Genomic DNA, 23,098 nt, shown 5'->3' on the forward strand with positions numbered 1-23,098 from the left:
AGGAGTGCGAGAGGGAAAGGCGAAGGGTTGCGGGGCTGTTCTGCCGGCGCACACACTCCCCGCTCTTGGCCCGGCGGCCGGCAGGCAGTGAATACCCATTTCTTTCCTCCATGTGAAGCGGCAAGTGTTTCATTCGCGCGTTGGATTTCGCTTTCTGGGACGGATGCGCTGTTATTCAACCACACTCCTAGTTCTGTATATTTTAACGAAGTTAGAAGTGCTTCAACTGTGTCTGTGTTGGATTTCGCGTCCGCTTGTGATACCCACCGCTGTGCGTTTCGAAGTGCTTCAACCGGGTCGTTTGATTAAGTTTTACGCTGCAACAGTGTTCTAGGTAACATTACCTAAATACTTTGTAATCCGTGCTGTTTTGCAATCGCAGTGTAGCATTCGCAAATCGTCGCGTGAACGGTTGCTACGCAAGCGTGCATCCACAGTTCACCCTGTGATCGGCCGCCGCTGTGAAAGTCAACCTTTATTATGAATGAATTCTTGGAGTGTGACAAATAGAAATTTAGCCTAATGCCCCATAAAGTTGGGCCTAAGTCACGCTGGGAATACGCGATAAGTATAATCACTTGTAGCCCACCTCGAACATTTTGGTACTCAGATTTTCTGACGATTGCTTTCAACCTTGTCACGATGGTTGCACTTTCTGCCCTGCTGCTTTTTATGCGGTCGCACAAACAACCGGGTTGCTTGTTTTGTTTTTTTCTTTATCGTATCTAGCGCTCCGCCCAGACGAAATGGCAGTTGGCACTAAAGTTTCGCCCAGGCAGAATTAGAACTGTCAAATACTCCTGCTCTGATCTTCGCCTCTTAGATTAGACACGCAGGACTACCTTTGCACCGCCTCCTCTTCGCGATCGTGTGTTCATGGGTCTTTTTCTTTTTTGCTTGCAAGCCCCAATGGTGCTAGCACCCACATTTATTTGCGAGTTGGAATATGAAGCCTCCACTGATGACTTACGTTTGTCCACACACACTGACCAAGACAAGCTACAAGGGGCTTTGGTATCCAGTATTCTTACGCTGGAGCATGCTTCAAGGCATGTGATCACAAAAGCACTTAAGTTTACAGCAAATACAGGTTCTCAAATTGACTGAAAAACTGAAACATAACATTAAGCCTTATAAATATTTACCTAGTATGTGTGCTAGTTCTGCATCAATTGCTAAAAAAAAAAAAAACCGCAACACATGCTAATGAACTGATCATGAAAAAGTGACGTAGTGAATAGTAAATCTGTCTGCTGAAACCAATTATTTAATAAAACTACAGATTTTAATATAGATTACATGTTGCAATGTATGGGCATATGAAACAGCAGAAACCAAGTCCCAAAGCTCGAAAATTCTTTATTAAATGCTTTATAACCTCAAATATACAGTGTGTTGCGACGATAACTGGAACACTTTAAAAATTTTTCCTGAGCGATCCGCCGCTCTGTTCACGCTCAAACTTCACACAAAGGTTGCATTTTGTGGTCTATTTTGTTTGACACCGGGAACAACAACGGTAGTTACCTGTTTATTCTGAAAATAAATAAAAACGATTTTCGCCTATGGGAAAATGGCGGCGATTTGGACGTGCGAGCCCGAAAACCGGGTTTTCTGATCGTCTGTTAGCTCATTTCTAGGTGCATTTTCTGATCGTCTGCTGCACCATTTGGCTCTGTACGTGAATCCCAAACATGCGTTTCACTCTGCAGGTGGTTCCGTCGTTCCAACATCAACTTGCGCTGGCTCGCACGTCCATATCAGCGGCCATTTTCCCATAGGCGAAAATCGTTATTATTTATTTTCAGAATAAACAGGTAAGTACCGTTGTTGTTCTCGGTGTCAAACAAAATAGACCACAAAATGCGACCTTTGTGTGAAGTTTGAGCGCGAACACAGCGGCGGATCGCTCAGGAAAAATTTTTTAAGTGTTCCAGTTATCGTCGCAACACCCTGTACAATATTTTACGTGCCCATCACGGTTTAGGCCAGGAACATCTTGGCTCAAAACTTTCCACAATTTCTCAGTCAGCACCTGCAACACCAAAAGAAACAAATAAACGCTTCCTTTTACAACCACACCGCAAATGCCAAGTGAATCTAAATTCACAATTGATGGTGTATTTTGTCCCGTATAGGGCTACATTAATATGTACACAAAAGTTAGTTTAGCCTGCTTTTGAACTATTCTAACTGCTTATTCTGAATTTTTTTTCTACGTGACACCAGAGATCCTTTGCCGATGCAGACTTGTGTCTAAAACCTGCTTTAGTCCCTTCACACCAAATGGTATTTTTGACTTTTTTGAGAATTTGTACAAGGCCAAATCATGGCTTACACTAGTAGGATTAAAGTTCTGAGCTAGACTGCTTTGATCTCTGATCTCGTTAACAAACTGCACTGCCTTTCCCAATAGCTAAGCAGGTGCTTACAGTGTATCTGACAGAACAGCTGTCACACAATGGCCATACAGGACAACTGGGTCGGTTTATCAGTCAGGAATTACATGAGGGGGCACTAGGCTGAGCCCAACTCATCGCACCACTGCTGCAAAAACAAAGTGGAAAAAGATTCTATTTCGGGGGTTGTAGTTGCCAAGGCCACTCTCGGGCTATGAAGCATGACACAGTGCTAGGTTCGATCCACGTGAATCCTGACATTTGGGTATCTTAACACGCACTGAAATCTCCACACACGGGCGTTTTCGATTTTTTTCTTTTTGCCTTCACTAAAAAAAAAAAGGAAAAGAAAAAGTCCTTGGGCTCAGCTGCACAATGCTTTAGGAACTGCGGCTGCTGCTCAGGCACAAGTTGGAGCCATTACTTGACTAGGCACAAATCCTCAAGAGTTGAAAACTGATTTCAGCGCAAAGCGGCAAAACAGCACTTTATTAAAAACAAGAGAAGTGGGAAAGACCTTATAACAACACGCGCTAAAGAATGACCTTTTTGAATAAACACAGTGTCACTTTGTAAATCGTCAATGCCTGGATAGCATATCCTTCATGCACAAGTATACTTAGTTGCTCCTTTAGACCGACAACGATGGCCAGAAGAAGTCAGGCTGCTGCCTTGCACGCCTTGTACTTGCTGCTTCGCCTTAATACTATTACCATAAGTTAGGAGCCAAGTATCTGAAATACCCATCTGTTCGATGCTTTGAACGTGCCGTGTAGGTGTTGTCGTGCAGTAATCCTCATTGGACGACGAGAACGAATGCAAATTAAATGACTCGCGAGCGAAAAATGACGTTACCAAAGTTGATCAGTTCACAAATCTTGCACCGCTTTACCATTGAGCCAATGCTGTCGACTTGTTTGTAAACAACCTGTAATTTCTCCGCGCCACGTAACGTCATTGATAGTGGTTGCGGACTGAAGTAGCGTAGAAAACCGGGCTAGTTGGTGTAGATTCATCTTCGCAGCGCACAAATAACGGGACAAAAAGGAGGATAACACTGGACAACCACTGAACCAAAACCGAATTTTTATTGAAGAGACAAATATAAAGCCATCGAAGGTATAAAACATAAAAACATGACACATGAACCCACTATAAGCAACTGTACAGACAAACGCTCTCAAGTACTGCTCTCTTCAAGATACGCCAATTCTGCATCTAAAAGTGCTAAAGACGAGCGCTAACACACGAGTCAGACATTTTTCGAATTTTATGTGCTTCCACTATACTTCCCTCACCTTTTGTTCATCGTGCGAGAACAGTACCGTTGTATCATGAAGGAAAAGCGTACAACCACAATCTTTGCAATGGGTGGGAAGAGGGCCAGAAGGCACTCAGTGAACTGGCCAACATCAAAGCGACCACAATTGAAAGGAATGCAATAAACCACGTTTAATCTCTAAGGAACAACCTGTTTCTCATATTTCACACCACAGCTGTTTGCTCGGCCCTTATTACTAATATTCTTTTCGATGGCGGGACAGCAGCAGTTTAACTTAATTTTGGCTGAAAACACCACATTGATGTTATATCTGCACCCCACTTCTTTCAAGCGGTGAGATACATCGTGCAGGTACGAGATTACAACTATCTTTTCCTTCACAACATCACAAGCAGAAGACAAGTTTTCTTCACCAAATCCAACAACTAAAGACAGGCCGACCCAATGACTCCGTCACCGTAGCCAGCATTTTTGGGTCCAACTAACTGTTCACCAAAGCTAGACTCAATTAGGTGAAAACAAGACTGAAAACAAAACAAGATGGCTGACCTGAGGCAGTTGACAACAATCCCATATTTTGCAATCCTAGAACGTGCTGATGAAGAGTTCAGTAAAGGCTTCTTCGATTGCCGGCTATAGAGCCAACATACATGATTCTGCTCGAATTTTAACAACAGGTCCAAAAACTGGATTGTTCTTTCGTTTAGCGCCTTGGACATAAAGGTCAGCCTAAATGCGTGACGTTTGAATGCTTTTAAAATGTCTACCACTTTTCTTGTAGGGCCATAGTTTCCACAAAGTACTAGGTAATCGTCAACATACATGAAAATTTTATTTGCCAAACCCTCCAAGTCACGTTCCAATACACGGTCAACATGAGCCAAGAAAATGTCACTAACAAGGTGAGGAACTTTAGAACGTCTACAGATTCCAGATCTCTGCACAAAGACACTGTCACACCATCCTACAATAGTTGATGCTAAGTCCCATGCCAAAACCTCGATGGAGTCATCCGTCGCCTATATTCAGGATGGTGTTGCTCTGTGTCACAAGATAGATGCCGACACGTCAGAAACTGGCAAAGTAGGCCATGTGCAGAAAGGAATTGCTGATGGCGCTTTCAACCTGCTTGTTTATAAGGACTGCACCAGCACAGACGGCATCATTACAGAGTGCAGACCGTTTAAACATCTTGAAAAGGGCTTCGCAGCCTCTGGAAAATGTTTCTTTGGTTATCAACGTAACTAGTTGATGCATTTATTTTTGTTATTCCCCCCACTGTAATGCCAACAGGCGCTGTGGGTACCAAATAAAGTAAGAAAGAAACAAGCGAAAGCTCACTGTATTGCCCCACAGTTCACTCGAATGCCTAACACGGCTCCCACATCCTATTACGAGTATACCACTCCACTGGAATTTGCCCTTCTTTGTTCGACGACTTAATGAAAATAGTACGCCGTGAGCTGGAGGCTACGGCTATGGCTGGCCTACTAGCCCTGACCCGTGAATGAACGTCACCTTCCATCTCCCTAATCCATGCGATATACAGCAAGAGCTCGCAAGCCACACCATTCCACGCATTTGCTCTGTAGCTCACCCGAAAAACGCTTTCACTGTTCCTCGTGTCTTAACTGGTCCCCACCAATATGCCCCACGCCATTTTCAGACACAAAATTCCGAAGAGTGGAGTACTCCTGAAAACAACCCAATATGCTTCCACTGCTGTCACGGTGGGCATGTGGCCCGCTACAGCTTTCGACATTGCCACGCTAAGCCTTCGCCTCACCAGAAGACTAATCAATGCAGCTCAAGGAGGTAATACTGCATCTGTGACCTGGACGACAGATCCTCTATTAACCAAGGAGTCTAAGCCCAATTTACTAGACGTTACTGTTGATGGTGTTGCACCCCAGGCTCTCACTGACACAAATGCTCACATCTCTGTAAACAGCTTAACCCTCCGCTGGCATCTCCGCAAAGTTCTGACGCCACCCATGCAAACATTTGTTCGAGTTGCCAATGAGAGCACACCTTCAATTGCCGGAATGCGTACCGCCTGAATATGGATTGCCGACCACGATAGTGTTGCTCTCTTCACCGTCCTTGAAAAATGCCCCCATGACATTATCCTCGGCGTCGATTTTTTCTCGAACCGCTCTCATTGACTGTTCTGCGGGACTTCTCTCTTTTGAATTTTCTTCTGCCAAAAATGCTCAAAAGCACCGTTCTCGTTCCACAGATTATGTCCATTTGCTGTCAAATGCTGTAACATACATGCCCCTGTGATAAAGCCCACCCGTTTCTCACAGTTATTTCTCACCAGGTTGTTCGACAAGCCGAGCGGAAGCTACTACAAGCACGTATCCTTGAGTGCCGCCAGAAGCTACGAGCTTTGGAGAAGCAAACCTTCTTTGCACGCCGGCAACTTGAGTATCTTATTCCTGAGGACTTCCCAGATGTGCAGCTGCACACAAACTTCACTGCTAGCATGGCAGAAGGCCGTCATAGAACGTCGCAAGAGAGGAAACTGCAAGCACTCCAGCCGGACGTGCCACAATGCACCCAAGAGGTCATCAACCTATCTCCGTACACACCGGACGAAGAGGAGGCTGAGGTTTTGTCCCGTGGTTTGAATTTTAACACAGAAGCACCCCCGGAGCCAGGAAAGGTGATTTGTGCGGGCGAACGCGTGGTCGGCCAGCTTCCCTCTGAAGTACGGCAAGAAGCGCGCACCCGTGCTATTTGTGTGCTCTCTGGTTTACGAAGACATTGTGCAAGACTGCACTTATCGGTAGCAGAGAGGCAAGCCATCAGGAGCCTGCGGAATAACAGCAGTATCGCAATCCTTCCTGCTGACAAAGGCAATGCCACGGTCTTGCTAGATAGCAGTGACTACCACACGAAGATGTTGGCCCTTCTTGAAGACCAGCAGACATACGCTCCTCTAGTCCGTGACCCAACTAGCAGGTTACAGTCGAAGCTCCAAGAACTGCTAACCAGGCTTTTCAAGCTAGTCCCTCCGCACCACAAGGGCCTCTACTACAGGTTACTGTGCACGAACGGTTCAGCCCCGGCCATCTACGGTCTGCCTAAAATCCACAAGCCTGGCATTCCTCTTTGGCCTATCGTCGACTTCTCGAGGTCACCGCTCTACCGACTATCAGGCTACCTTCACCAAGTGTTGAGCCCTCTAGCCGGTAAGACGCCCACGCACGTCGGAAACTCATCCTCTTTTGTTTCGAAGCTGAAAGACGTAACTCTACCTGAAGACGACGTCATGGTTTCGTTCGACGTCAAGTCTCTTTTCACTAGTGTCCCAGTGGATCTGGCAGTAGCCATGTGCGAAGAAGCACTAAACGCGGACATTAGTCTTCCCGATCGCACTCCCTTTGACGTCCCCGAGCTCTGTGAGTTGCTTATGTTTTGTCTGCGCAACACCTATTTTTCTTACGGGGGAAGCCCCTATCAGCAGACCCATGGCACCGCGATGGGTGCGTCCATATCAGTTACTACGGCCAATCTAGTTATGGAGGCTTTAGAGGGGAAGGTATTGGCAACCTTCACACCGGCACCGAGGTTTTTCTGCCGCTATGTCGACGACTGTTTTTGTATTTTAAAAAAGCAAGATGTCACATGTCTTCTGGACAGCCTCAACGCCCAGAATGTGGATATACAGTTCACCGTGGAGTTCGAGCAAGACAACATGCTTCCCTTTTTTGGATGTTCTTGTTCGCCGCGATGTGGGCGCTCTCTCCTTCTCAGTGTACAGGAAGCCCACACACACGGGTCGTTACCCCAGTTTTGAATCTTGCCACCCTCTCGGCCACAAGACATCCGTTGTGTCGTCCTTGATAAAGCGCGCCGTACGCATCTGCTCAGATGACAGTGCACTGAAACGTGAATTAGGAACAATTCGCCGCAAACTAATCGCCAATGGCTATCCTAAGCGACTTATTTGCCGAACCAAGAATAAGGTACTACAGCGAAGAATGGCCAACAACAGGACATTACGAGCACGCGCAGCCATCCCCTACGTCCCAGGAATAAGCGATGCATTGTCGCACGTCTTTTCAAAATACGACTTGCGCATTGCCCATGTACCGACCAGCGAGCTCCGCGACGACTGAAAGAGCACCAACGTGATGTAAGAAATCATAATCACATGACGAATGCCATTGCCATTGCGGAGCACGCGCACAATCATTCCCACAAGATTGACTGGGAGAACACCGCAATTTTAGCTAAGGAAAAGAACACATCATCTTGGCGTCTGCTAGAGTCACTTTTTATCCAATCAACGCCAGCCGCAATGAACCGGACGGATGGGACTTTGCCTCCCGTCTGCGCATGCTCTCTACGTCATGTGCTGCCTATATAATTGATGACGACGGCTTGTCTTACGTAGTGAACAAGGAACCCGTATGTGGTTCCGAAACGTCAATATATTTTTATTCTTGGTCAGTGTTCGCTTTTCTTTTGCAAGTTATTATATGGTCTTCCCTATTACAGACGCGCTGCTTCTGTGAAACGTCACTCTGCCGCACATCATCATTACTGTGGTAGAGAACCGAACCTGCCTTCCCTTTCAGTTTTTCAATTTCAGTTTCACACCTCAAGTCCTTCCCAAGGGGATTTCGCTTGCAATGCTGTGCCCTTTCTGCCATGAATGCTAGCACCCCTGCAGATTTACCTCCTGCAGTGCAGGCGTCCCATCAAGCACCATCAATCAAGGCAGTGGCTGCTTCAGACCTCCCACCGGATCATACCGCCGATCTCCCTCGTCTTCTGGATTCCTGCAAGGACATCTTCGACTTAGACAACCATTCACCAACCCAAACTTCTGCAGTCACCCATCATATCAACACCAACGATGCTTCACTAGTGTACAGGTGGCCCTATTGCGTATCACTTGCTGTACGACTCGTCATCCAAAAGGTAAAAAAATAAAAATGCTCAGTAAGGATACAGTTGAACCATCTTCCAGTCTGCGGGTGTCTCCAGTCGTGTTGGTCAGAGAAAAAGATGGGACATAGTGCTTCTAGATGGATTATGCAAACTTTACTATTATGAAGGAAGGCCTTATACAGTGGGATCTCATTGATACAATTCTGCATAATACGTTTTTCTTTTCATTCCAAGCCAAAATCCCTTAGAAATAATGCATTTTCGTGCATTTGATACGATCACATTTTTGCTAAAAATTGGATAGCACGACCACGAAAGTGAACCTTGACCATTTTTAGAAACCTTACATTTATTCTTCGGTATACTAGCTCAAACCCCATGTCAACAACCCATGACCTGCATGGCAGCGCCGGTTCTGCGACAAAAACACTGCTGCCGGGCGTGGGCGCTCTGTTCAATGAGGATGATATGTGAGGCGAGGCAATGTGCCATCTAGTGAAACATATCATAATCACAGAGTTTCTCAGTTTGATCATAATCGAGGAAGAAGGTTCCAATGCTCTTGGCAGTCGACCACTTCCCTCCCCAACTTCTCGCCATGCTCTGTGCTTCCTGCTCCGTTCTTTGTTCTCTTTCTGCGCTGTTCCTGTGTTCGGTGGTGTTGCTTATGAGGCTATTTTTGTTCTTGTTCTATTTGACTAGTCTTGTTCTCCTTAGGCTGCCTTGTTGCTGTGTGGGGTGTGCTGCCAGGCTTGTGGCAATGTCGAGGAAACGGAAGGCACTCAGTATAAAAAGAAAAAGTGGAAATTGTACAGAAATTGGAAGAAAACCCGAAGATGAAATGCGTGGATTTGGCACACAAGCTCGGTTTGCCAGTGTCAACGCTCAACACTATTGCCGGTCAGCAAGAGGAACTTCAAAAGAATCTGCAAGTTTCCGGCCCTGATGCGAAACAAGCACAAGGTGCGAAGCATGACCAAATGGAAGACATCCTGCTCACATGGTGGGAGGAAGTTAGAGCGGCAGGATGAACGCCGATAGGTCAGTACTACGCGAAAAAGTTGACAACACTGCGCTCTCCTTGGGCATTGAGGACTCCAAAGCGTCTGGTGGCTGGCTTCACCAATTCAAGGCGCAACGTGAAGTGTCATACAGAACAGCGTCCGCCCAAGTGAAAAATACCAGCAGCTTTTTTTTATTTTTACATTTCCGGAGAATTTTGTCCCAGACTTCGAAAAGAAAGTGCAGCACAAATTTACCAGCTACTCCACTGTTGCTCAATAAAATTGAGTTGCTTACGGAGAATGCAGCTAGATTTTTCTCCTTTTTTTTTAACAAGCTCTTTGGATAATACGATTTTCACATAATGCTTTTTATTTCCCGGTTCCCCTGAAAAACTTATCAACGAGATTTCACTGTACATGATACATAGACAAGATGTGGCTGGCAACTTGTGAAGGGAGGTAACTTCGTGCAACCAAAGCCTGATTAGTCATGCTAATTCCTCCTATATTTCAATATGGTCTAACACCAGCTACCCCACTTCGGCAGAGCTAGTGGGGAACATTTCAACACTACTGTCACTGTGTACTGCAGAACGAACATCCATCCCGCATTTAAAAACCCTGCATACGAAGCTGCATCGCGCAAAGTTGTTCTATGGCCACTGAATGTCCTCGCTGAATGTCAAGGAAGCGTCCTCACCGACGCGCTTTGGCGTCGTCTATCAGCGGATTCGTATGTATACAAGCGTTTACAGCAAGAACGGTAAATATATTACTACGCCCTTCAAGCACATATCGGCAAAATGCGATTACTTCGCCGCGTTCGCAGGAATGAGCCGCACAGTAGAGAACACAGTCGTAGCATACTAGCAGGAATGAACGCATCGTACGGCTTCTTCCACGTTTCGTCACCCCGTGACTACAGTTTACCTCAACACCAATTTATAACGCACGCCCTTAAAGAGCTTACACTCTAAAAAGCGCTACAACCTTTCTGGTAACCTTGAGTGAATGTAAAAGCGTAGCCACCGCGCACATCACGTCGTAGCTAGCGCCGACTTCAATGCGAATGCGGTCGTCGACGCGGCTACGCGAACGTACCGCTGACAGCCTCAAGGAAAGTGTATTTGGGCGCTCTAGAACAACGTATTTAAATTTAGCCCATGTTTGCGAATAACAAATGATTCCTTGAGTGCTTTAGTTACATTGTCATTCAGAATGTGCCTAGCCAGTTATGTCCAACATACGGAGAGCGCACGGCATTTGCAGTACACGGACAGGTATATGATTACCCGTCCCTCTTGATACCAGCGCTTAAAAAATATCTTACCTTTCGTTTATGACGCAAAAAGATGCCGAGGAGAAAGCAGCAGGTTTCGTTATCTACAAGAAATCGATGCTGGCTTGCGCTTTGAAACTCGTACACAATAGGCAAGTGGCTTCGGCTTGACATGGCTTGACCAGTGTTGCTTTTGCCTTGCGCAAACTTAATTTAACTAAAAAACTCTGTCACACAACCGGCTAAATATGGCCGCTCGTTATTTGTTATTTGCAAAGGTAACAGAGTATAAAAGTCGTGTAACAGAAAACTTTAGTTGAATTAAGTTTGCGCATGGCAAAAGCAACACTGGTCAAGCCATGTCAAGCCGAAGCCATTTGCCTGTTGTGTACGAGTTTCAAAGCGCAAGCCAGCATCGATTTCTTGTAGATAACGAAACCTGCTGCTTTCTCCTCGGCATCTTTTTGCGTCATGAACGAAAGGTAAGATATTTTTTAAGGGCTGGTGTCAAGAGGGACGGGTAATTATATACCTGTCCGTGTACTGCAAACGCCGTGCGCTCTCCGTATGTTGGACATAACTGGCTAGGCACATTCTGAATGACAATGTAACTAAAGCACTCAAGGAATCATTTGTTATTCGCAAACATGGGCTAAGTTTAAATACGTTGCTCTAGAGCCCCCAAATACACTTTCCTTGAGTCTGTCAGCGGCATGGTCACGTAGCCGCGTCGACGACCGCGTTCGCATTGAAGACGGCGCTAGCTGCGACGTGATGTGCGCGGTGGCTACGCTTTTACACTCACTCAAGGTTACCAGAAAGGTTGTAGCGCTTTTTAGAGTGTAAGCTCTTTAAGGGCGTGCGTTATAAATTGGTGTTGAGGTAAACTGTAGTCACGGGGTGACGAAACGTGGAAGAAGCCGTACGATGCGTTCATTCCTGCTAGTATGCTACGACTGTGTTCTCTACTGCGCGGCGCAATCCTGCGAACGCGGCGAAGTAATCGCATTTTGCCGACATGCGCTTGAAGAGCGTAGAAATATATTTACCGTTCTTGCTGTAAACACTTGTATACATACGAATCCGCTGATAGACAACGCCAAAGCGCGTCGGTGAGGACGCTTCCTTGACATTCAGCGAAGACATTCAGTGGCCATAGAACAACTTTGCGCGATGCAGCTTCGTATGCAGGGTTTTTAAATGCGGGATGGATGTTGGTTCTGCAGTACACAGTGGGGCTCTTCGATTTACAGTGTCGGACTCACCGCGGACTCCCCGAGAAGCAGTCGGGCGTTCGATTTTCCCATGTATCCCTATGGCTTCGGCGAATCCTCGGACTACCTGCGGACTATCCGCGGTGAGCCCGGGACTATAAATCGAAGAGCCCCAGTGACAGTAGTGTTGAAATGTTCCCCACTGGGTCTGCCGAAGTGGAGTAGCTGGTGTTAGACCATATTGAAATATAGGAGAAATTAGAATGAATAATCAGGCTTTGGTTTCACGAGGTTACCTCCCTTCACAAGTTGCCTGCCGCATCTTGTCTATGTATCATGTACAGTGAAATCTCGTTGATACGTTTTTCAGGGGAACCGGGAAATAAAAAGTATTATGTGAAAATCGTATTATCCAAAGAGTTTGTTAAAAAAAAGGGAAAAAATCTGCATTCTCCGTCAGCAACTCAATTTTATTGAGCAACAGTGGAGTAGCTGGTAAATTTGTGCTGCACTTTCTTTTCGAAGTGGGGGAGAAAATTCTCCGGAAATGTAAAAATAAAAAAAAAAGCTGCTGGTATTTTTCACTTGGGCGGACGCTGTTCTGTATGACACTTCGCGTTGTGCCTTGAATTGGTGACGCCAGCCACCAGACGCTTTGGAGTCCTCAATGCCCAAGGAGAGCGCAGTGTTGTCAACTTTTTCGCGTAGTACTGACCTATCGGCGTTCATCCTGCCGCTCTAACTTCCTCCAACCATGTGAGCAGGATGTCTTCCATTTGGTCATGCTTCGCACCTTGTGCTTGTTTCGCATCGGGGCCGTAAACTTGCGGATTCTTTTGAAGTTCCTCTTGCTGACCGGCAATAGTGTTGAGCGTTGACACTGGCAAACCGAGCTTGTGTGCCAAATCCACGCATTTCCTCTTCGGGTTTTCTTCCAATTTCTGTACAATTTCCACTTTTTCTTTTTATACTGAGTGCCTTCCGTTTCCTCGACATTGCCACAAGCCTGGCAGCACACCCCGCACAGCAACAAGGCAGCCTAAGGAGAACAAGACTAGTCAAATAGAACAAGAACAAAAATAGCCTCATAAGCAACACCACCGAACACAGGAACAGCGCAGAAAGAGAACAAAGAACGGAGCAGGAAGCACAGAGCATGGCGAGAAGTTGGGGAGGGAAGTGGTCGACTGCCAAGAGCATTGGAACCTTCTTCCTCGATTATGATCAAACTGAGAAACTCTGTGATTATGATATGTTTCACTAGATGGCACAGTGCCTCGCCTCACATATCATCCTCATTGAACAGAGCGCCCACGCCCGGCAGCAGTGTTTTTGTCGCAGAACTGGCGCTGCCATGCAGGTCATGGGTTGTTGACATGGGGTTTGAGCTAGTATACCGAAGAATAAATGTAAGGTTTCTAAAAATGGTCAAGGTTCACTTTCGTGGTCGTGCTATCCAATTTTTAGCAAAAATGTGATCGTATCAAATGCACGAAAATGCATTATTTCTAAGGGATTTTAGCTTGGAATGAAAAGAAAAACGTATTATGCAGAATTGTATCAATGACATCCCACTGTATGGGGCCTTCCTTCATAATAGTTAAGTTTGCATGATCCATCTAGAAGCACTACGTTCCATCTTTTTCTCTGACCAACATGACTGGAGACACCCACAGACTGGACGATGGTTCGACTGTATCCTTACTGAGCATTTTTTTTTTTACCTTTTGGATGACGAGTCGTTCAGCAAGTGATACGCAATAGGGCCACCTGTACACTAGTGAAGCATCGTTGGTGTTGATATGATGAGTGACTGCAGAAGTTTGGGTTGGTGGATGGTTGTCTAAGTCGAAGATGTCCTTGCAGGAATCCAGAAGACGAGGGAGATCGGCGGTATGATCCGGTGGGAGGTCTGAAGCAGCCACTGCCTTGATTGATGGTGCTTGATGGGACGCCTGCACTGCAGGAGGTAAATCTGCAGGGGTGCTAGCATTCATGGCAGAAAGGGCACAGCATTGCAAGCGAAATCCCCTTCGGAAAGACTTGAGGTGTGAAACTGAAGTTGAAAAACTGAAAGGGAAGGCAGGTTTGGTTCTCTACCACAGTAATGATGATGTGCGGCAGAGTGACGTTTCACAGAAGCAGCGCGTCTGTAATAGGGAAGACCATATAATAACTTGCAAAAGAAAAGCGAACACTGACCAAGAATAAAAATATATTGACGTTTCGGAACCACATACGGGTCCCTTGTTCACTACGTATGACAAGCCGTCGTCGTCAATTATATAGGCAGCACATGACGTAGAGAGCATGCGTAGACGGGAGGCAAAGTCCCATCCGTCCGGTTCATTGTGGCTGGCGTTGATTGGATAAAAAGTGACTCTAGCAGACGCCGAGATGATGTGTTCTTTTCCTTAGCTAAAATTGCGGTGTTCTCCCAGTCAATCTTGTGGGAATGTTTGTGCGCGTGCTCCGCAATGGCATTCGTCATGTGATTATGATTTCTTACATCACGTTGGTGCTCTTTCAGTCGTCGCGGAGCTCGCTGGTCGGTACATGGGCAATGCGCATGTCGTATTTTGAAAAGACGCGCGACAATGCTTTGCTTATTCCTGGGACGTAGGGGATGGCTGCGCGTGCTCGTAATGTCCTGTTGTTGGCCATTCTTGGCTGTAGTATCTTATACTTGGTCAGGCAAATAAGTCGCTTAGGATAGCCATTGGCGCTTAGTTTGCGGCGAATCGTTCCTAATTCACGTTTCAGTGCACTGTCATCTGAGCAGATGCGTACGGCGCGCTTTATCAAGGACGACACAACGGATGTCTTGTGGCCGAGAGGGTGGCAAGATTCTAAACTGGGGTAACGACCCGTGTGTGTGGGCTTCCTGTACACTGAGAAGGAGAGAGCGCCCACATCGCGGCGAACAAGAACATCCAAAAAAGGGAAGCATGTTGTCTTGCTCGAACTCCACGGTGAACTGTATATCCACATTCTGGGCGTTGAGGCTGTCCAGAAGACATGGGACATCTTGCTTTTTTAAAATACAAAAACAGTCGTCGACATAGCGGCAGAAAAACCTCGGTGCCGGTGTGAAGGTTGCCAATACCTTCCCCTCTAAAGCCTCCATAACTAGATTGGCTGTAGTAACTGATATGGACGCACCCATCGCCGTGCCATGGGTCTGCTGATAGGGGCTTCCCCCGTAAGAAAAATAGGTGTTGCGCAGACAAAACATAAGCAACTCACAGAGCTCGGGGACGTCAAAGGGAGTGCGATCGGGAAGGCTAATGTCCGCGTTTAGTGCTTCTTCGCACATGGCTACTGCCAGATCCACTGGGACACTAGTGAAAAGAGACTTGACGTCGAACGAAACCATGACGTCGTCTTCAGTTAGAGTTACGTCCTTCAGCTTCGAAACAAAAGAGGATGAGTTTCCGACGTGCGTGGGCGTCTTACCGGCTAGAGGGCTCAACACTTGGTGAAGGTAGCCTGATAGTCGGTAGAGCGGTGACCTCGAGAAGTCGACGATAGGCCAAAGAGGAACGCCAGGCTTGTGGATTTTAGGCAGACCGTAGATTGCCGGGGCTGAACCGTTCGTGCACAGTAACCTGTAGTAGAGGCCCTTGTGGTGCGGAGGGACTAGCTTGAAAAGCCTGGTTAGCAGTTCTTGGAGCTTCGACTGTAACCTGCTAGTTGGGTCACGGGCTAGAGGAGCGTATGTCTGCTGGTCTTCGAGAAGGGCCAACATCTTCGTGTGGTAGTCACTGCTATCTAGCAAGACCATGGCATTGCCTTTGTCAGCAGGAAGGATTGCGATACTGCTGTTATTCCGCAGGCTCCTGATGGCTTGCCTCTCCGCTACCAATAAGTGCAGTCTTGCACAATGTCTTCGCAAACCAGAGAGCACACCAATAGCACGGGTGCGCGCTTCTTGCCGTACTTCAGAGGGAAGCTGGCCGATCGCGCGTTCGACCGCACAAATCACCTTTCCTGGCTCCGGGGGTGCTTCTGTGTTAAAATTTAAACCACGGGACAAAACCTTAGCCTCCTCTTCGTCCGGTGTGTACGGAGATAGGTTGATGACCTCTTGGGTGCATTGTGGCACGTCCGGCTGGAGTGCTTGCAGTTTCCTCTCTTGCGACGTTCTATGACGGCCTTCTGCCATGCTAGCAGTGAAGTTTGTGTGCAGCTGCACATCTGGGAAGTCCTCAGGAATAAGATACTCAAGTTGGCGGCGTGCAAAGAAGGTTTGCTTCTCCAAAGCTCGTAGCTTCTGGCGGCACTCAAGGATACGTGCTTGTAGTAGCTTCCGCTCGGCTTGTCGAACAATCTGGTGAGAAATAACTGTGAGAAACGGGTGGGCTTTATCACAGGGGCATGTATGTTACAGCATTTGACAGCAAATGGACATAATCTGTGGAACGAGAACGGTGCTTTTGAGCATTTTTGGCAGAAGAAAATTCAAAAGAGAGAAGTCCCGCAGAACAGTCAATGAGAGCGGTTCGAAAAAAAATGGACGTTGAGGATAATGTCATGGGGGCATTTTTCAAGGATGGTGAAGAGAACGACACTATCGTGGTCGGCAATCCATATTCAGGCGGTACGCATTCCGGCAATTGAAGGTGTGCTCTCATTGGCAACTCGAACAAATGTTTGCATGGGTGGCGTCAGAACTTTGCGGAGATGCCAGCGGAGGGTTAAGCTCATTACAGAGATGTGAGCATTTGTGTCAGTGAGAGCCTGGGGTGCAACACCATCAACAGTAACGTCTAGTAAATTGGGCTTAGACTCCTTGGTTAATAGAGGGTCTGTCGTCCAGGTCACAGATGCAGTATTACCTCCTTGAGCTGCATTGATTAGTCTTCTGGTGAGGCGAAGGCTTAGCGTGGCAATGTCGAAAGCTGTAGCGGGCCACATGCCCACCGTGACAGCAGTGGAAGCATATTGGGTTGTTTTCAGGAGTACTCCACTCTTCGGAATTTTGTGTCTGAAAATGGCGTGGGGCATATTGGTGGGGACCAGTTAAGACACGAGGAACAGTGAAAGCGTTTTTCGGGTGAGCTACAGAGCAAATGCGTGGAATGGTGTGGCTTGCGAGCTCTTGCTGTATATCGCATGGATTAGGGAGATGGAAGGTGACGTTCATTCACGGGTCGGGGCTAGTAGGCCAGCCATAGCCGTAGCCTCCAGCTCAAGGAATACTATTTTCATTAAGTCGTCGAACAAAGAAGGCAAATTCCAGTGGAGTAGTATACTCGTAATAGGATGTGGGAGCCGTGTTAGGCAGTCGAGTGAACTGTGGGGCAATACAGTGAGCTTTCGCTTGTTTCTTTCTTACTTTATTTGGTACCCACAGCGCCTGTTGGCATTACAGTGGGGGGAATAACAAAAATAAATGCATCAACTAGTTACGTTGATAACCAAAGAAACATTTTCCAGAGGCTGCGAAGCCCTTTTCAAGATGTTTAAACGGTCTGCACTCTGTAAGGATGCCGTCTGTGCTGGTGCAGTCCTTAAAAACAAGCAGGTTGAAAGCGCCATCAGCAATTCCTTTCTGCACATGGCCTACTTTGCCAGTTTCTGACGTGTCGGCATCTATCTTGTGACACAGAGCAACACCATCCTGAATATAGGCGATGGATGACTCCATCGAGGTTTTGGCATGGGAAGAAAGTTCCTTCGCGGCTAGTTGGTGGCCAACAAACTTTCCGAACAGCTCACGTAATATCAATTTGCAGGTTTCCCAGCTTGTCAGGTCTGCTTCGTGTGTCTCAAACCAACAATAGTCTGGCTGGGCCCTTGAGGTAAAATATTACGTTGGCCAGCCCCAAGGTTGCATCCCATCTGTTATGAGCGCTCGCACTCTCGTAGGTGCTTGTCCAGTCATCAACGTCAGTGCCGCAGAAGGTGCTGCGGTCGCAGGGATGGGAGATGACCATAAGTGGCATAGTCGGCCAGAGGGCTCCATCGAGTGCCAAAATTTCTGTGCCGACCTGGCGTCCACTGCGCAGCTCCGTGTTTGAGGTAGCAGATGTTGCAGTGCAGGAGGACCAGGATAGGGCACGCTGCGCAAGCCCCTTCATCTTCGAAGCGCGCAAATGAGGTTACTGCGCGCGCAGTAATCCAGGCTGGTGCTCTGCTTTCAGCATTGACACTGGAAACCTTTTCTACTCCCTTCCGTATGACCAAGTTTTGGTCTCTGTGAAAGAGTGTATCACTGTCTACAACGGCGAGGTTAAGTTTATGCAAAGTTGCGGGATTTCCGTGGAATCCTTTTTGGAGCTTCTGCGTTTCTACTTAGCATCAACTATTGTAGGATGGTGTGACGGTGTCTTTGTGCAGAGATCTGGAATCTGTAGACGTTCTAAAGTTCCTCACCTTGTTAGTGACATTTCCTTGGCTCATGTTGACCGTGTATTGTAACGTGACTTGGAGGGTTTGGCAATTAAAATTTTCATGTATGTTGACGATTACCTAGTACTTTGTGGAAACTATGACCCTACAAGAAAAATGGTAGACATTTTAAAAGCATTCAAACGTCACGCATTTAGGCTGACCTTTATGTCCAAGGCGCTAAACAAAAGAACAATCCAGTTTTTGGACCTGTTGTTAAAATTCGAGCAGAATCATGTATGTTGGCTCTATAGCCGGCAATCGAAGAAGCCTTTACTGAACTCTTCATCAGCACGTTCTAGGATTGCAAAATATGGGATTGTTGTCAACTGCCTCAGGTCAGCCATCTTGTTTTGTTTTCAGTCTTGTTTTCACCTAATTGAGTCTAGCTTTGGTGAACAGTTAGTTGGACCCAAAAATGCTGGCTACGGTGACGGAGTCATTGGGTCGGCCTGTCTTCAGTTGTTGGATTTGGTGAAGAAAACTTGTCTCCTGCTTGTGATGTTGTGAAGGAAGAGATAGTTGTAATCTCGTACCTGCACGATGTATCTCACCGCTTGAAAGAAGTGGGGAGCAGATATAACATCAATGTGGTGTTTTCAGCCAAAATTAAGTTAAACTGCAGCTGTCCCGCCATCGAAAAGAATATTAGTAATAAGGGCCGAGCAAACAGCTGTGGTGTGAAACATGAGAAACAGGTTGTTCCTTACAGATTAAATGTGGTTTATTGCATTCCTTTCAATGGTGGTCGCTTTGATGTTGGCCAGTTCACTGAGTGCCTTCTGGCCCTCTTCCCACCCATTGCAAAGATTATGGTTGCACGCTTTTCCTTCATGATACAACGGTACTGTTCTTGCACGATGAACAAAAGGTGAGGGAAGTATAGTGGAAGCACATAAAATTCGAAAAATGTCTGACTCGTGTGTTAGCGCTCGTCTTTAGCACTTTTAGATGCAGAATTGGCGTATCTTGAAGAGAGCAGTACTTGAGAGCGTTTGTCTCTCAACGAACAAAAATTCAGTTTTGGTTCGTTGGTTGTCCACTGTTATCCTCCTTTTTGTCCCGTTATTTGTGCACTGCGAAGATGAATCTGCACCAACTAGCCCGGTTTTCTACGCTACTTCAGTCCGCAACCACTATCAATGATGTTACGTGGCGCGGAGAAATTACAGGTTGTTTACAAACAAGTCGACAGCATTGGCTCAATGGTAAAGCGGTGCCAGAGTCGCCAACTGATCAACTTTGGTAACGTCATTTTTCGCTCGCGAGTCATTTAATTTGCATTCGTTCTCGTCGTCCAATGAGGATTACTGCACGACAACACCTACACGGCACGTTCAAAGCATCGAACAGATGGGTATTTCAGATACTTGGCTCCTAACTTATGGTAATAGTATTAAGGCGAAGCAGCAAGTACAAGGCGTGCAAGGCAGCAGCCTGACTTCTTCTGGCCATCGTTGTCGGTCTAAAGGAGCAACTAAGTATACTTGTGCATGAAGGATATGCTATCCAGGCATTGACGATTTACAAAGTGACACTGTGTTTATTCAAAAAGGTCATTCTTTAGCGCGTGTTGTTATAAGGTCTTTCCCACTTCTCTTGTTTTTAATAAAGTGCTGTTTTGCCGCTTTGCGCTGAAATCAGTTTTCAACTCTTGAGGATTTGTGCCTAGTCAAGTAATGGCTCCAACTTGTGCCTGAGCAGCAGCCGCAGTTCCTAAAGCATTGTGCAGCTGAGCCCAAGGACTTTTTCTTTTCCTTTTTTTTTTAGTGAAGGCAAAAAGAAAAAAATCGAAAACGCCCGTGTGTGCAGATTTCAGTGCGTGTTAAGATACCCAAATGTCAGGATTAACGTGGATCGAACCTAGCACTGTGTCACGCTTCATAGCCCAAGAGTGGCCTCGGCAACTACAACCCCCGAAATAGAATCTTTTTCCACTTTGTTTTTGCAGCAGTAGTGCGATGAGTTGGGCTCAGCCTAGTGCCCCCTCATGTAATTCCTGACTGATAAACCGACCCAGTTGTCCTGTATGGCCATTGTGTGACAGCTGTTCTGTCAGATACACTGTAAGCACCTGCTTAGCTATTGGGTAAGGCAGTGCAGTTTGTTAATGAGATCAGAGATAAAAGCAGTCTAGCTCAGAACTTTAATCCTACTAGTGTAAGCCATTATTTGGCCTTGTACAAATTCTCAAAAAAGTCAAAAACACCGTTTGGTGTGAAGGGACTAAAGCAGGTTTTAGACACAAGACTGCATCAGCAAAGGATCTCTGGTGTCACGTAGAAAAAAAATTCAGAATAAGCAGTTAGAATAGTTCAAAAGCAGGCTAAACTAACTTTTGTGTACATATTAATGTAGCCATATATGGGACAAAATACACCATCAATTGTGAATTTAGATTCACTTGACGTTTGCGGTGTGGTTGTAAAAGGAAGCGTTTATTTGTTTCTTTTGGTGTTGCAGGTGCTGACTGAGAAATTGTGGAAAGTTTTGAGCCCAGATGTTCCTGGCATAAACCGTGATGGGCACGTAAAATGTTGTATGTATATTTGAGGTTATAAAGCATTTAATAAAGAATTTTCGAGCTTTGGGACTTGGTTTCTGCTGTTTCATATACCCATACATTGCAACATGTAATCTATATTCAAATCTGTAGTTTTATTAAAAAATTGTTTTCAGCAGACAGATTTACTATTCACTACGTCACTTTTTCATGATCAGTTCATTAGCATGTGTTGCGTTTTTTTTTAGCAATTGATGCAGAACTAGCACACATACTAGGTAAAGATTTATAAGGCTTAATGTTATGTTTCAGTTTTTCAGTCAATTTGAGAACCTGTATTTGCTGTAAACTTAAGTGCTTTTGTGATCACATGCCTTGAAGCATGCTCCAGCGTAAGAATACTGGATACCAAAGCCCCTTGTAGCTTGTTTTGGTCAGTGTGTGTGGACAAACGTAAGTCATCAGTGGAGGCTTCATAGTCCAACTCGTAAATAAATGTGGGTGCTAGCACCATTGGGGCTTGCAAGCAAAAAAAAAAAAGACCCGTGAACACACGATCGCGAAGAGGAGCCGGTGCAAATAGGTAGTCCTGCGTGTCTAAATCTAAGAGGCGAAGATCAGAGCAGGAGTATTTGACAGTTTTAATTGTGGCTGGGCAAAACTTTAGTGCCAACTGCCGTTTCGTTTGGGCGGAGCGCTAGATATACGATAAAGAAAAAAACAAAACAAGCAACCCGGTTGTTTGTGCCATCGCATAAAAAGCAGCAGGCCACAAAGTGCCAACCATCGTGACAAGGTTGAAAGCAATCGTAAGAAAATCTGAGTACAACATGTTCAAGGTGGGCGACAAGTGATTATACTTATCGCGTATTCCTAGCGTGACTTCGGCCCAACTTTATGGGGCATTAGGCTAAATTTATATTTGTCACACTCCAGGAATTCATTCATAATAAAGGTTGACGATTTTCACAGCGGCGGCCGATCACAGGGTGAACTGTGGATGCACGCTTGCGTAGCAACCGTTTACGCGACGATTTGCGAACGCTACACTGCGATTGCAAAACAGCACGGATGTCAAAGTATTTAGGTAATATTACCTAGAACACTGTTGCAGCGTAAAACTTAATCAAACGACCCGGTTGAAGCACTTCGAAATGCACAGCTGCACAGCGGTGGGCACCACAAGGGGACGCGAAATCCAACACAGGCACAGTTGAAGCACTTTTAACTTCGTTAAAATATCCAGATCTAGGAGTGTGGTTGAATCACAGCGCAGCCGTCCCAGAAGGCGAAATCCAACGCGCGATTGAAACACTTGCCGGTTCGCGCAAGTGAAAAGGGCGCACGCTTCGGTATTCACTGCCGGCCGGCCGCCGGGCCAAGAGCGGGGAGTGTGCACACCGGCAGAACAGCCCCGCAACCCTTCGCCTTTCCCTCTCGCACTCCTCCTTTTCTCCCTTTCGTGGGTGATGCATCGCCGAAACCGGAATACGCGGCCACGTCAGGGTCACCAATCAGGCACGTGTCGTTGCTTGTGTCGCTGTCTTCAAACGAGGAGGCAAGGCATATCCCTGCTTCCACTGCTCCATCGTGTAGACGTTGACACGCAACCGCACTTTTGGGTAGTAATATAGTTGCTTTGTTGACCTTGGTGTTTTGCTGTGTGGTAACTGATGAAAAACAGGTGGCTGGGTACCGCTGCAGTAACCTGCAAAATCTGTAGAAAGAGGAGCCGTAAGCGTGCGGTCCTCATGTCGGCACCGAAACCCAGCAGAGCCGGGCAAACAAGTTTATTAAGTAGGCTGGCCTCACGTGGCGATCCGGAATAGCGACCAATGACGTTCACGTCCATCCAGCTATGCCCTGTCGACAGATCTGGGCATGACCATGTGGCCATGTCAGGGTCACCAATCAGGCACGTGTCGTTGCTTGTGTCGCTGTCTTCAAACGAGGAGGCAAGGCATATCCCTGCTTCCACTGCTGCATCGTGTAGACGTTGACGCGCAACCGCACTTTTGGGTAGTAATAGAGTTGATTCGTTGACCTTGCTGTTTTGCTGTGTGGTAACTGATGAAAAACCGGTGCCGGGTGCTGCTGCAGTAACCTGCAAAATCTGTAG

The 23,098-nt window shown here is 46.5% G+C and overlaps 1 protein-coding gene and 2 long non-coding RNA genes across 4 annotated transcripts in view; 2 read left to right on the plus strand and 1 right to left on the minus strand.

The window, feature by feature from the left end:
• The window catches only part of LOC144169204 (uncharacterized), a 215,640-nt gene that overhangs the window by 174,906 nt on the left and 17,636 nt on the right, over nt 1–23,098 (plus strand). The window lies entirely within an intron of this gene.
• Nucleotides 1,908–11,036, minus strand: LOC144167373 (uncharacterized). The gene is made up of 3 exons (XR_013321970.1): nt 10,921–11,036; nt 8,372–8,474; nt 1,908–2,035 (listed from the first exon to the last, which is right to left on the minus strand). It is a non-coding gene; the product is annotated as an uncharacterized LOC144167373 (long non-coding RNA).
• LOC144169201 (uncharacterized) lies at nt 11,233–21,443 on the plus strand. The gene is made up of 3 exons (XR_013322386.1): nt 11,233–11,351; nt 13,950–14,052; nt 20,940–21,443. It is a non-coding gene; the product is annotated as an uncharacterized LOC144169201 (long non-coding RNA).

Source organism: Haemaphysalis longicornis, unplaced genomic scaffold, assembly GCF_048455015.1.
Source record: "Haemaphysalis longicornis isolate Haplotype H1 unplaced genomic scaffold, Haemaphysalis longicornis Haplotype H1 scaffold_2, whole genome shotgun sequence".
Lineage (NCBI taxonomy): Eukaryota > Metazoa > Arthropoda > Arachnida > Ixodida > Ixodidae > Haemaphysalis > Haemaphysalis longicornis.